This window comes from Triturus cristatus, chromosome 4_1 (genome assembly GCF_964204655.1).
Source record: "Triturus cristatus chromosome 4_1, aTriCri1.1, whole genome shotgun sequence".
Classification (NCBI taxonomy): Eukaryota; Metazoa; Chordata; class Amphibia; order Caudata; family Salamandridae; genus Triturus; species Triturus cristatus.
The window spans coordinates 47284375-47299276 of NC_140585.1; the positions used below are offsets into that span (position 1 = coordinate 47284375).

Below are 14902 nucleotides of genomic sequence, written 5' to 3' on the forward strand. Positions count from 1 at the left end.
AGGTGGCAAATGCGGCAGCCTGTACTCAACGTACAGCGCGGCTCCCTTTGTGCGGCGCGGCCTCGGGAACAAGGTGCGAAGTAGTAGGCTTCAGGCATACGGCGCGTACCTCGGGAGATGCCCGTCTGAGCACGGAAATGCTTTGTTTCCTCGTAGCGCGACGTCGGGGAGAGGGTACGCTTCAGCATACGAGGCGTCTCTGGGGCGATGCGCTGATCTTTGAAGGTCTCTCCCCCCAGTGGGGATACAGCAGGCAGAACAGTGCGCCCTTCAGAGGAGGGTGAAGCGGGTGTGGGCAGCCCAGCGACACGGTGTGGGTACGGCTCGGGGTCAGAGCGGGTCACACGGGGCGGGCAGGCACAGGTCGGCTTCACGGCAGTCCAGCGATACAGGGATGCACTTGGGCGGCTCCAGCAGCAGGGGGAAGAGTTCAGCGATTTCTTCGCGAGTCGGATGCAGGAAGGCAGAGTCCAATGTTCCTGGGACTCCGGTCAGGGGGCCAGCTCGCTTCCAGGCCCTTGGAGATCGTTCTGAGTGCCAGTTCTTTTTAGAGCCTAGCCAGTCTTTCAAAAGCAGCAAGTCTTTGTGGGGTTTCTTCCTCAGTGTTGATAGCGGGTTCTTCTTGGTTCACAAGCAGGATCTACTGTTTAGGAGCAGGGCTCCTACCTTTATACCCAGTTTCTTTGGTCTTTCCAGGCCAGGGGGCCTGAGCCTGGTTCAACCCAGTTTTGGAGCACTTCGTTGTTGAGCCTCTTGCTGTTTCTTTCAAGGTGCAGGGCAGGGACACCAGACGCTCCGCAGGAGGTGGAGCCAGCATTGAGGTGGCAGAGCACAGCCTTATTCAGAGTCAGGGGGCACTCCTCCCACCTATCCTGGGGTTAATCCCTCTATTCACCACCTGGCAGCCCAGACTGTCCCCTGGAATCCCCCAGCCCCGTCACTCACAGAAACCAGACAGCAGATACACATCCCAGCAGAGGCGGGCTGAAACAATCAGGCAAGCAAATGCTAACTTTCGAAAAATAGCATTTGCAAACCCAGGATATTAAAATAAACTTTACTAAAATAAGTATTTTATTATTCTGAGTCCAGGCATACTAAACTTGACTTTCTACCATGTTCCCTGAGCCTGCTGGGATCATAGAGTGTAATAATTCCAGCAGCCCATTCTGGCCTATGAGAACAGGTAGCCTTACAATAGTGAAAAACGAAAATGGCGGTAATTCACTATTAGGACATGCCACACACATCAGCGCTTGTCCTACCTTATGCTTACAATGCACCCTGCCCTTGGGCCTACCATAGGGGTGACTCACATGAAGTAAAGGGAAGGTTTAGGGGCTGGCAAGTAGGTGCACTTGCCCAGCCAGCATGACAGTACCAGACTGCACGCAGGTTCTGCAATGGCAGACCTTAAACATTTTTAAAAGGCTGCTTCTGTGGGTGGCACGACCAGTGCTGCAGGCCCACTAGCAGCATTTGTATTTACAAGCCCTGGCACTCCTGGAGCACTTTACTGGGGACTGACAGTAAACCAAATAAGCCAATCATGGAAATCAATTACAGGCACACTTTTCATAGGGAGCACTTGCACTGTGGCACTGATTGGCAGTGGCACAGTGCCTTGAGCAGCTAACACCAGCAACACATCTGAGGCACATCAGCAAAAAGTGGAAGGGAGACTCACGCCAAGGTGCCAGGTCTAACACGTGTCCCCTCCAGCTGAAATGTGGGGAGAACTACCCTACCCCAGGGAGTTCCTCATCACTACGGCGGAAAAACCTGGATAGACCGTCAGCATTGGCGTGATCTATACCAGGGCGATGTGCCACCGCGAAGTCCATACCCTGTAGGGAAATGGACCACAACAGTTTTGGGTTCTCACCCCTCATCTGCATCAACCATCTGAGGGGCCTGTGGTCTGTCTGAACCCGGAAGTGAGGCCCAAACAAGTAGGGTCTTAGCTTCTTCAATGCCCAGACCACAGCAAAAGCTTATCGCTCAATGGCACTCCACCTCTGTTCCCGTAGAAGTAACCTCCTACTGATGAAGGATACAGGTTGGTCCCAGCCCTCCTCAGTCATCTGTGAGAGAACAGCCCCTACACCATGCTCTGAAGCGTCTGTTTGCACTAGAAATTCCTTGGAGAAATCAGGGGCCAGGAGCACGGGCGCCGTGCACATGACAGTCTTCAGGGTGTCAAAAGCTTTGACAGGTGTCAGTCCAGATCACTTTCCTGGGCTGCTTCTTAGAAGTCAGTTCTGTCAAGGGGGCAACAATGCTGCCATACCCCTTGACAAACCTCCTGTAGTACCCTGTGAGTCCTAAGAAGGCTCTCACTGCAGTTTGGGTTTTGGGGGGCTCCCAAGCCAGGATGGTTTCAATCTTTGGTTGCAGGGGTGCCACCTTGCCTCTCCCCACTTGGTGTCCCAAGTACACCACTGAACCCTGCCCGATCTGACACTTGCTTGCCTTGATCATGAGGCCTGCCTTGCGCAGTGCCATCAACACTACCCAGAGGTGGCGCAGGTGTTCTGCCCATGTACCACTGAACACTGCAATGTCATCCAGGTAGGCGGCGCTGAACTCAGTCAGCCCGGCCAACACCTGGTTGACCAACCTCTGGAAGGTGGCATAACCCGGAACTGGAAATGCCCATCTGGTGTGGAGAATCCGGACCTCTTTGGCCCCATCAGTCAAGGCGATCTGCCAGTACCCAGACGTCAAATCAAACGTGCTGAGGAACTGGGCAGCCCCTAACCGATCGATGAGCTCATCAGCTCTGGGGAAGGGGTGCGCGTCAGTCTTGGTGACTGAATTGAGTACTCTGTAGTCCACACAAAACCGGAGTTCAGGTGTGGCTCCCGGCGCTGCAGCCTTTGGGACCAAGATCACTGGGCTGGCCCAATGACTGCTGGAGGACTCAACCACTCCAAGAGCAAGCATCTTTGAGACCTCCTCTTTGATGCAGGCTCTGACCCGGTCAGTTACTCTGTAAGCCTTGTGCTTCACAGGCAAGATGTCTCCTATGTCCAGATCATGGACGCACCAATCTTTGACACCAGGAACAAGGGAGAACAGATCAGGAAACTGCCCCAGCAATTGGCGGCAATCTTCCTGTTGTTCAGGAGTCAGGGTGGGTGAGAGGTTAACTCCATCCACTGACCCATCTCGTTCTGAGGCTACCAAGAGGTCAGGAAGAGGCTCGGTCTCCTCCTCCATGCCATCATCGGTTGCCAAGAGCATGCCCACTTCGGACCTCTCCAAGTGGGGCTTAAGGCGGTTAACATGTAGGACCCTCAAGGGGTTCCTGGGAGACTGCATGTCCACCAAGTAGGTGACCGGACTCCTGCGCTCCACAACCTCAAATGGGCCGGTCCACTTATCCTTAAGTGCACAAGGCTCCACTGGGGCCAAGACCCACACTTTTGTCCAGGTTGCAGCTCTACCAGGGTGGCATTCTGGTCGTACCACCGCTTCATCTCTTCCTGGCTGGCTTCCAGATTTGCCTCAGCAAGTTGCCTGAATCGCCTAGTCTGGTTTCTGAAGGCCAGCATGTAACTGTATACATTCTGGGGAGGTTTCCTGGGAGATTGCTCCCAGCCTTCCTTAACCAGACTCAGAGTTCCTCTCACTGGGTGGCCATACAGAAGCTCAAAGGGGCTGAACCCTAGAGACTTTTGTGGCACCTCACGGTATGCAAAGAGAAGGCATGGCAAGATGACGTCCCACTTACGCCTCATGGGTTCTTCCAGACCCATAATCATGCCCTTCAGAGTTCGGTTGAATCTCTCAACCAACCCATTTCCTTGGGGGTGGTAAGGGGTGGTGAACTTGTAGGTTACACCACACTCTTGCCAAAGGGATTTCATATACTTGGATATGAAATTGGTACCCCTGTCAGACACCACCTCTAGAGGGAATCCTACTCTGGAGAAAATTCCCATCAGTGCCCATCCCACCATGGGGGCAGTCACTGTCCTCAGAGGGATGGCTTCAGGGTACCGGGTGGCATGATCCACCAGGACCAGGATGAACCTGTTGCCCATGGCTCTCCTGGGGTCCAGAGGCCCCACAATGTCAATTCCCACTCGCTGGAATGGTGTACTGACCACAGGGAAGGGCTGAAGAGGAGCCTTCTGCTTCCTCCCACTCTTCCCACTTGCCTTGCAAGTTTGGCATGACCTACAATGAGCATCTGAGCTCCTGTGCATTTGGGGCCAATAAAAGTGGGTGACAAGCCTGTCATAGGTCTTGTCCATCCCCAAATGTCCTACTAAAGGCACATCATGAGCCAGCCCCAGTAGGAAGGCTCTGAACTTCTGGGGTACCACCAGCGCACGGGCTGAGCCAGGTTCAGCAACCTTAGGCTCTGAATACAGGAGCTCATTCTCCCAGTAAATGAAGTGTGTACCGGACTGATAACCATTGGCCTGGTCTGCAGCCTGCTGCCGCAGACCCACGAGAGAAGGGCATTCTTTCTGCTCCCTGCAGAATTCTTCCCTGGAGGGGCCCCCTTCCTGCTGCCAATGGGTCAGCTCAGGCAGGTCCCCCAGTTCAGCAATCTGTTCCTCGGTAGGCTCCAGGGCATCCCCCTCAAGGTCTGCTTCCTACTGGGCCGTGGGAACTTCAGGGGCCGGTTTCCCGCGCTCCCCATGCCTTCCCTCTAAGGCCGGTATCTGGCCTCTCCCTCAGGCTCCAGGACCTCTTGAGCACCCCTACTGGCTGCCATTGACCGGGTGGTCACGCACGCCCAGTCAGGTAAACCCACCATCTTCAGGTGAGTGGTCTTCTCCACCTTTTTCCAAGGGGAGCTCTCCAAGTCATTCCCTAGCAAACAATCCACAGGCATGTCGGTTCTCACTGCAACCTGCAGAGTACCAGAGACCCCCCCCTCCCACTCAAAGGGAACCTGAGCCATTGGACACTGGCTCTCCGAGTTGTCAGCATTGACAACCCGGCAGTATGCATGGGGTACAACCTGCTCTTGAGACACCAGGTGCTGCTGGACGGCAGTCACACTGGCTCCTGTGTCTCTAAGAGCTTCTGCCTTCTTGCCGTTGATGGACACTACCTGCCCATATTTCTTAGTGTTGGAGGGCAGGTAGTTCTCAGGGACCATTGCACTGTCTCCTAAAGAGACTAGGGACATCTGAACTGGCTCCCACCCTTCTTGTACTTATCCCTCCTCCCCAAAGGCTATATTAGCCACCTGCCGAGGAGGGGGGCACAAGTGGGTGCTGGTTTAACAAAAAAACGACACTAGGGATTACTGGCAACATGACCTAGTTCACCACACTTGAAACATTTTATGGGCCCTCCTTGAACAAGATTACCTGTTGGGGCCCCGGTCTGCCTCTGGGGTGGGGGAGACGGAGGACCGTTCCCTTGGGGATTACTTTGGGGCTTTCTTTGGAACTCCTTCTGTTTACCCTTGTCCCCCCCACTCCTCTGCTGGGGACCCTGCCCACCCCTGGAGGAGTCTCCCACGTGACCCTTGTGCTGACCCAGCGGTCCGCCTCCTCAGCAAGCTTCCTAGGGTTAGTCAGCTTGCTATCAATCAGGTGCTGGCGTAGCTCAGGAAAACAATTACTGGACAAGTGCTCACACGCAATTAAATCAAAGAGACCTTGAAAATCATTCACTTTGCTACCCTTCACCCAACCATCCAGTGGTCTGCAGAAAAAGGTTACATATTCAACATAGGTACTTCCAGGAATCTTTGTACACCCCCTGAACCTCTGTCTATATAATTCAGGAGTCAACCCATACCTGGTCATCAAAGCTTCCTTCATGTGGGGATAAGAATTATAATCTTCAGAGGGTAAATCTAGCAGGGTGTCCCGTCCCTCACTAAGGAACCGCCCCCACAACCCCACTCCCCAATCTCGCTCAGGGACCCAGTGGGAGGACATGGCTACCTCATAGGGCTTGAACCACTGCCCTATGTCATCTCCCTTAAAATATTCCTTCACCACATCTTTTGGCATGTACACTCTTGATTCTACCTGCACCGGCGTTGCGCTGCCACCAGAAGGAGTATTGTCCAAACTTTTGCCTTTCAGCTCCAACTCCTTCAATTTCATCTCATGTTCCATTTGGATCTTTCTCTTCCATTGCCAACCTTTGGCTTTCCATTGCTAACCTTTGTTTCTCCATTTCCATCTGTCCATTGAGTTTTGCCATCTCCACTTATTGTGCCCTGGTTGCTGCCCTGTCTGCCAACTCCTCTGGCGACAGGACTCTGCCAACATCATGGATGCTGTCTGGGGGTACAATTTCCCCTCTATTCTCTGGTGCTCTTGACTCAATCCAGGCCCTCAGCGCCTTTTGGTATTGTGGTTTGGTTCTACATCCAGACAGGGAAACTCCAAACTTTTTGCAGAAGCCTTGCAGCTGGGCCATGGTGTAGCTCTCCAGTCTCTCCTCTTCCCATTCAATTTCACTTCCATCAGAGACTATGGATGCTGCCTTCTCTACAGAGTTTGGGCCAGGCAAGACTTTTCTTTAAAAATGGAGATCTTAGTAAAAAAAAAAAAATTAAAAAAAAATAACCACAGACATTATGTGGCTACGTTATAGGTCTGCTCTCACTACGTGGTGATCAAATAATCACTGTACACAAATCACAAATGCAAATTCGAAATCCTCACCGCTGACCACCAATGTTAGAGTTGGGGGTTTCTGGTTGGCACAGGTGGGAACTTGTGACAAGCAGGGACCCTCTCCTCTAGTCAGGATAAGGGGAATCACCCTTTCAAATAACCCCTGCTCACCCTTTGGGTAGTGTGGCGCAAGCAGACAAGGCTAATCTCTGGGAGTCATAGGCTAAGCATTTGTAACATACATACAGTAATCAAGATAACCCCACCACAAATGGGCACCAGGCTGTGCTTTGTAACAAAATACGTAGACTTTATGTAAAAATATGAATTATGATGCAGGCTTAATTACAAGACCATAAATAACGTGTTGCACACAATACCTCGTTTTATGCCGGGATATGTGTCTTTTCCAAACAGTGTCTCTAAATCATGGATAACGTCCTTAGATGTCCGCAGTTCGTTTCAGGCCAGAATAGGCATGTCTTTGTTAGGAGCAAAAGCGGCTCTTCTGCGCTCGTGCGCGTCGTCCTGACTGTGCGGGACATGGTGGGATTAAAAGTGCAGCCACAGGAGGGACTCTGCCACGGGCGGACTCTCGGGTCCGGTGCGCACAGGGCAGAGGTCCGATCTCCCCAGAGGCGGCAAATACGGCACAGGGCGGCCTGTACTAGATTACTCTCCCCTGAGGCGGAAAGCCGGGGGTTCTACCTTCTGTTCTTTGTTGGTGATGAAAGCGGTTTTTTAAACACTGTAATTATTTTAAACAGTATCGTTTTTAAATTAGCACTGTATCACCGCGCTCTCGTGTGCAAGACTACATTGCACCGAGGCACATTCTGCTCACCTTTCTCCTCCCGGCGTGGCCGAATAGGGGCTAACATCGCGGGGAAAGGCGCCATCTTGGAGGGAGGAAGGGTTGGCGGTCCAGTGGCAGGACGCCTCCCACCCTCCTCTACAGAATATAAAATGATGAGGCCATTCCGTCCGCGCAGCGGGCGGGCGCAGCGGGCGCGCCGGCGGCACGCCGAAGGCGCGCCAAAGGCAAGCCCGTCTGCGCCCGTCCGCGCTGGACACGGGTCTAGGGCCACCCCCCCTGGTCAGACTGCTCTCGCATGCCTTACATCATACCCGCGCTCTGCGCTGATTGACCTCCGCCCACAAACTATGGAAAAATGCACAAGGTATAGTCCTGACTCCATATCATTTAAAACGGCTCTGGATTGTAAACACTGTCAAACGCCCATCCCCCTATTAAATAAAAGGGTACGTAGTGATAATTCTAACCAGATAAAGCAAATGTTTACTATAGCCCTCATTAATGTGCGCTCATTAGCCAAGCATAGGCAAGAGATAGCCGATGTACTCACAGACAGGAACATAGACATAATGTTCCTGACGGAGACTTGGTTGGATAAAGCTTCCGACCCAGACCTCGTGATAGCCGTTCCACAAGGATTTAAATGCTATAGACTAGACAGAACTGGTAAAAAAGGCGGTGGGATTGCTATAATTGCCCGTGACTCTTTTAAAATTCGTACTACTGCAATTCCTTCTACGACATGCGAGGCGCTTCAATTTGATATCTATCTGTCCCCCTCATACAACTTTAAAGGCGTACTATTATATAGAAGACCAGAAACCCGGTCGGAATTCCTCACAGAAATTCTCACCATTCTAGAAACCTCAGCTACTGATAAATCTGTAACACTGTTAGGTGATTTCAATTTCCATTTGGACTGTAGTGAAGACAAGGACACCATATCTCTGCAATCTGAAATGGAGGTTTTTGGTCTATCGCAGTTGGTGAAAGGACCTACTCATACTGCAGGCCATACCTTAGATGGTATCTTTACTAATTTGGAAAATATCCTAGTGACCGATGTCTTGCCAATGACTTGGTCCGACCACCACCTGGTATTAGCTACAATACAAATTAATAAAACATCTACCGCCACAACATCCTCCCTCAAACGAGAATTGTTCAAGGTCTGGAAAGACATCAACATTCCCTGGTTCAAGGAGGCGTTACATAATTCAACACCCATATGGGCCACCGACCCAGAAACTGCTATTGAGCAATACCACACATGGGTGGGCCAGGCTGCTAATAAACTGGTACCAGTAAAAATATTGTCCAGGAATAGAAACTCCCCTTCAGCACCATGGTACACCGAGGAGCTTAAAAAACTAAAACAGCAGTGCAGAAACAAAGAGAAACTGGAGGAAAAAGTATGATAATGAAAATAGGAAAGTGTGTAAGGAATTGTTAACTCAATATAAACTTTTGATCACAGAGACAAAAAAGAAGTACTACACTGAGGAAAGCGCTAAAAATTCAAATAAAAAGCTCTTTGAAATATCTTGCGGGATGTGTCCCAGACCTTAACCCCCCTTGCTCACAAGATTTCTGTGATTCATTGGCATCCTTCTTTTTCACCAAGGTGAATGACATATTTTCAGCATTCAACCTAGGTGATAACCAATGCATTGAAAAAATAAATATACCATCTTCAAGCAATAATTTTTCTTGCTTTGCAGAGGTCACTGAAGATCAAATCCAGGATATTATTAAAACTATTAAATCTGGATCAGCTCTGGATCCCTGTCCTCTAAATACCCTTTGTTCACTAATGGACACCGTCATTCCAGTTATTACCCAAATAAGCAATCTAATGTTTCGCACAGGCATCTTCCCTAACCAGTTAAAAAAGACCTTACTCAAACCCCTCCTGAAAAAACCCGGCTTAGATAAAGCAGAACTTAAAAATTACAGGCCCATCGCGAACTTACCCTTTCTTGCTAAGATAGTCGAAAAAGCCATGAACACCCAACTTGCGGAATTCATCGAGCAATATCATCTGCTCGACGAAACACAATTCGGATTCCGCAAGTTTCATGGAACGGAAACAGCGCTCATTAAAGCGGCGGACGATATCCGATTAATCAGAGACCAAGGTGGCACAGCACTATTGGTGCTTCTAGATTTATCGGCTGCTTTCGACACGGTTGACCATAAGATCTTAGTCAACCGTGTCGAAAAGATGGGCGTGCAAGGCCTAGCAAAAGATCTACTGGCGTCTTTTCTGGCAGAGAGATCCCAGGCAGTTATACTGGGCCAGTTTGAATCTGCTGAGTTATCACTGCCATGTGGGGTACCTCAAGGTTCATCCCTTAGTCCGACACTATTTAATATATACGTGTCGGACCTCGCAAAAACCATCAAAACGCACGGGATGAACCTTACCTCATATGCAGATGATACACAGCTGATACTGGCTGTCAGAAATGGGGAAACAGTGGCGGAAAGTTTCAAAACAGGTATGCTGGCCATAGGAAAATGGATGTCAGCAAACTGTCTGAAATTAAATTCCGATAAAACGGAGGTGGTCTCTTTTGGCCATCTCAGCCCTAGCTGGTCCCCAACTTGGTGGCCTTCTTCTTTTGGAGCTGTACCCAAACCAGTCACGAAAGTGAGAAATTTGGGTGTCATCTTTGATGACAATCTAAATTTCATGGCTCATGCCAATCAGACGGCCTCCACTGCCTTCTATAAGTTACGACTCGTCAGGAAGATCCTTTCTTTTCTTCCCAAAAACGTGGGAAAGACATTGGTCAGCGCTTTGGTCCTATCAGCACTGGATTACTGCAATGGCTTGTTCGCTAATGCTCAAGTCAGGATTATCAAGAAAATGCAGACAATCCAAAATGCAGCAGCCAGACTTCTCCTTAACATCCCTAAATTCAAGCCAATAGCTGAGACCTTAAGGAGTCTCCACTGGCTTCCTGTTAGGAATAGAATTAAATTCAAAACATTATGCATCGTTTACAAGTCACTACACCATCAAGCGCCTCAATTCTTGTGCGACCATCTTGTCCCACACATTCCCACTCGAACGTTACGATCAGCAAGACAGAATGACCTGGTAGTGCCACGGACTAGGCTGGTCAACTGGGGAGACAGACGTTTCCTAGTTGTCGCCCCACGACTATGGAATACACTCCCGCAAACCGTAAGATCCAGCCCAAATCTCATGTCCTTTAGGAAGAAACTGAAGACATGGTTATTTAACCTCTGAAAAATTCATAAGATCATTCAGGAGAGCAACAAAAGTACAGCGCCGAGACGCCTGCGGGCAATTGTTCGCGCTTAATAAATGCTAAAAATAAATAAAATAAATACAGCGCAGCTCCCTTTGTGCGGCGCGGCCTCGGGGACAAGGTGCGAAGTAGTACGCTTCAGGCGTATGGCGCGTACCTCGGTAGATGCCCGTCTGAGCGGGGAAATGCTTTGTTTCCTCGTAGCGCAACGTCAGGGAGAGGGTCCGCTTCGGCTGCACGGCAGTCCAGCGATACGGGTACGCACTTGGGCGGCTCCAGCAGCAGGGGGAGAGTTCAGCGATTTCTTCGCGGCTCGGATGCAGGCAGGCAGAGTCCAATGTTCCTGGGACTCAGGTCAGGGGGCCAGCTCGCTTTCAGGCCCTTGGAGATCGATGTGAGTGCCAGTTCTTTTTAGAGCCTAGCCAGTCTTTCAAAAGCAGCAAGTCTTTGTGGGGTTTCTTCCTCAGTGTTGATAGCGGGGGGGTTCTTGGTTCACAAGCAGGATCTACTGTTTAGGAGCAGGGCTCCTACCTTTATACCCAGTTTCTTTGGTCTTTCCAGGCCAGGGGGCCTGAGCCTGGTTCAACCCAGTTTTGGAGCACTTTGTTGTTGAGCCTCTTGCTGTTTCTTTCAAGGTGCAGGGCAGGGACACCAGACGCTCCGCAGGAGGTGGAGCCAGCATTGAGGTGGCAGAGCACAGCCCTATTCAGAGTCAGGGGGCACTCCTCCCACCTATCCTGGGGGTAATCCCTCTATTCACCACCTGGCAGCCCAGACTGTCCTCTGGAATCCCCCAGCCCCGTCACTCACAGAAACCAGACAGCAGATACACATCCCAGCAGAGGCGGGCTGAAACAATCAGGCAAGCAAATGCTAAATTTCGAAAAATAGCATTTGCAAACCCAGGATATTAAAATAAACTTTACTAAAATAAGTATTTTATTATTCTGAGTCCAGGCATACTAAACTTGACTTTCTACCATGTTCCCTGAGCCTGCTGGGATTATAGAGTGTAATAATTCCAGCAGCCCATTCTGGCCTATGAGAAAAGGTAGCCTTTCAATAGTGAAAAACGAAAATGGCGGTAATTCACTATTAGGACATGCCACACACATCAGCGCTTGTCCTACCTTATGCTTACAATGCACCCTGCCCTTGGGCCTACCTTAGGGGTGACTCACATGAAGTAAAGGGAAGGTTTAGGGGCTGGCAAGTGTGTGCACTTGCCCAGCCAGCATGACAATACCAGACTGCACGCAGGTTCTGCAATGGCAGACCTTAGACATATTTTTAAAAGGCCGCTTCTGTGGGTGGCACGACCAGTGCTGCAGGCCCACTAGCAGCATTTGTATTTACAAGCCCTGGCACTCCTGGTGCACTTTACTGGGGACTGACAGTAAACCAAATAAGCCAATCATGGAAATCAATTACAGGCACACTTTTCATAGGGAGCACTTGCACTGTAGCACTGATTGGCAGTGGCACAGTGCCCTGAGGAGCCAACACCAACAAAACACCTGAGGCACATCAGCAAAAAGTGGAAGGGAGACTCACGCCAAGGTGCCAGGTCTAACAGCCTGCAACCCTTCTCCCAGGGCCACACTGCTGCCTGCAACCCTTCTCCCAGTGCCACACTGCTGCCTGCAACCCTTCTCCCAGTGCCACACTGCTGCCTGCAACCCTTCTCCCAGTGCCACACTGCTGCCCGCAACCCTTCTCCCAGTGCCACAGTGCCACACTGCTGCATGCAACCCTTCTCCCAGTGCCACACTGCTGCTTGCAACCCTTCTCCCAGTGCCACACTGCTGCTTGCAACCCTTCTCCCAGTGCCACAGTGCTGCCTGCAACCCTTCTCCCAGTGCCACACTGCTGCTTGCAACCCTTCTCCCAGTGCCACACTGCTGCCTGCAACCCTTCTCCCAGGGCTACACTGCTGCCTGCAACCCTTCTCCCAGTGCTACACTGCTGCCTGCAACCCTTCTCCCAGTGCCACACTGCTGCTTGCAACCCTTCTCCCAGTGCCACACTGCTGCCTGTAACCCTTCTCCCAGTGCTACACTGCTGCTTGCAACCCTTCTCCCAGTGCCACTCCATGTTTTTAGGTCTCGCCTGACCCAGCGCATGTACTCGTCTGGCGAGACATTTTGAGGGCTCCAAAAAGTGCTACCAGGCCAGCCTAGAGCTACAGTGCCTGTGCGCAGGTGCGCGAGCCGCTCTTGACCGCAATTACTTTCGCGGCCGCACTGCCGCTTTGATGTTTGATCGCACCCGCGATCACTTTCGCGGCCGCATGTTTTAACGTGCCTTAGCAAAAAAACCTACACTGCCAACAAAATATTTACGCGTTAATCTTAGCCTCCATCGTATTTTTTAAACAATTGCTCCCTTCTATTCAGTTTTGGCTTGGACGCCCCGCGCACATTTATTTTTAAAGACTTTGTGCGATGACGGGTGTCTGCGTTACAATGAAACAAGAGCCAGCACCTGCACGTTTTCACGGACAAGACCCAGGCGTTTGGCAGCTTGTTTGGTTAAGTGAACGCTCCTGATGTTTCATAGACGATTGGTGCACTCCTAAACCAGCACTAATGGAAATGCAGGATGGCAGCAGTCACTGACTTTAAATGCAGGGCAACAAACATAACTACCTGCTTGGGAGTGCTGCGGGTTCCAGATCCTCGCCATGCCTCGGGGGAATCCAGAATCTGTGGAATATTTTCAAATTTTGAATTGCAGCGCAAGTCTGTACACTGCGGACACGGTTGGATTCGCTCTCCGATGAGCTCTCTTTAGGAGTTGCACATTAACTCCACTCTGGTTCCTTCACATTTTGCGTCTAGCATGGAAGGATAGTGCCAAGTCCAGCTGCTTAGGTTTGCTCTCAAGCCGATGTTTGCTCCAAATGCAGCAGAATTGACCTAAGGGCCCATCGTGGCTTCTACGGCCTTTGGCCAACCACGCTCGCCTCCCTGGTTTCTGCTGGTTTGTTGAAGCGGCCACTCTGCGCTTGTCATTGCGGTTGGGCAGGGCTAGATGTGTCTAGCCTGCTAGGTGTAATGTTAGGGTGTACAGAGTGCGTAAGGGCCAGATCAACCAATGGCTGCTCATACCTTCTGCCTTCTTCTAGCCCTCTGTCTACATTACCCCACCCGTACCTCGGTCACACCTCAACATGACCCAAACCCAGGGGTACGGTGGAGCCAAATGCAGCTTGCCATTACGCCTCTGCCTTTAGAGCAACCCCTGCCACTGCACCCGTTCTCCAGCTCGATAGGCTGCCTCTGAACGCAGCCTGCACCTGCTGTGCTTGCTCTCCTGAAATCACTTGCACTCAATAGTCATCATCTCCATCCAACGACGCTGGAAGACCTTGTTGTTTCCACAATAGGTGGAGGATGTGATTGGACAGCCACACATGGAAGTGGGCTGAGGCGAGGATCTTGATGCCTAAAGGCTATTTAAGTTTCTAACAATTGGACATTTTACTATCTCAGGCAGTTAAGGGAGGGGTTAGGGTTATTTCTCAGGACACTGCAAGCAGTTACTAAAACCAGAGACTGAAAATCAGCAAATCTCTAGTCTTTGGGCCCTAAAGCCTTTATTTACCATCGGCACGTGAAGGGCTCATCATTTTATCAGCATGGCCCTAGCTTCCAAACCACCTTCAACCAAAGGAGTTGGGATGTATGTTCAAGACTTGTGTTGCCCTCTCTACAGTGCTTAGCATCTTCAGCTGCGGCCTGGCCTTACCTGTGTGCTACATCATTGGAGAGCCAAGCACAGTGTCTGTCTTGATGGGGTGCAGTTTAGCCTCCTCATTACATCCTATCCTGCATCCAGCTATCTTTATTTACACAGCTTCTTCACTAGACTGTAAGTACTTAAGGACACTCCACCACAGGTAAGTAGACCTGCCAAGAAGGCAGACTATTCACAATACTTTTCCAAAGTGCACTTGCATTTCCATCAAGCTGCAGTTCACTGACATTGAGGTCTGGTTATAGTTACTGTACAGTTTCTTTAGGTACATGTCGTGAACACATTATAGCATAGAAGCTTCAACGGGTGCAACAGAAATATGGGTGGGAGTGTTAGAACAGGCATTCTTGGTGTGGTTCTCCTTAAACCTTTTGCCTCCAGAACTCCTTTTTAGGTCTTGCCGAGTCCGCGCATGCATGCGATGCTCTGTGAGACATTAT

At 50.6% G+C, this 14902-nt stretch overlaps 1 protein-coding gene across 1 annotated transcript in view; it reads right to left on the reverse strand.

Annotated features, from left to right (window-relative positions):
* Window positions 1-14902, reverse strand: part of LOC146839442 (transmembrane protein 176B-like) — a 128352-nt gene that overhangs the window by 72706 nt on the left and 40744 nt on the right. The window lies entirely within an intron of this gene.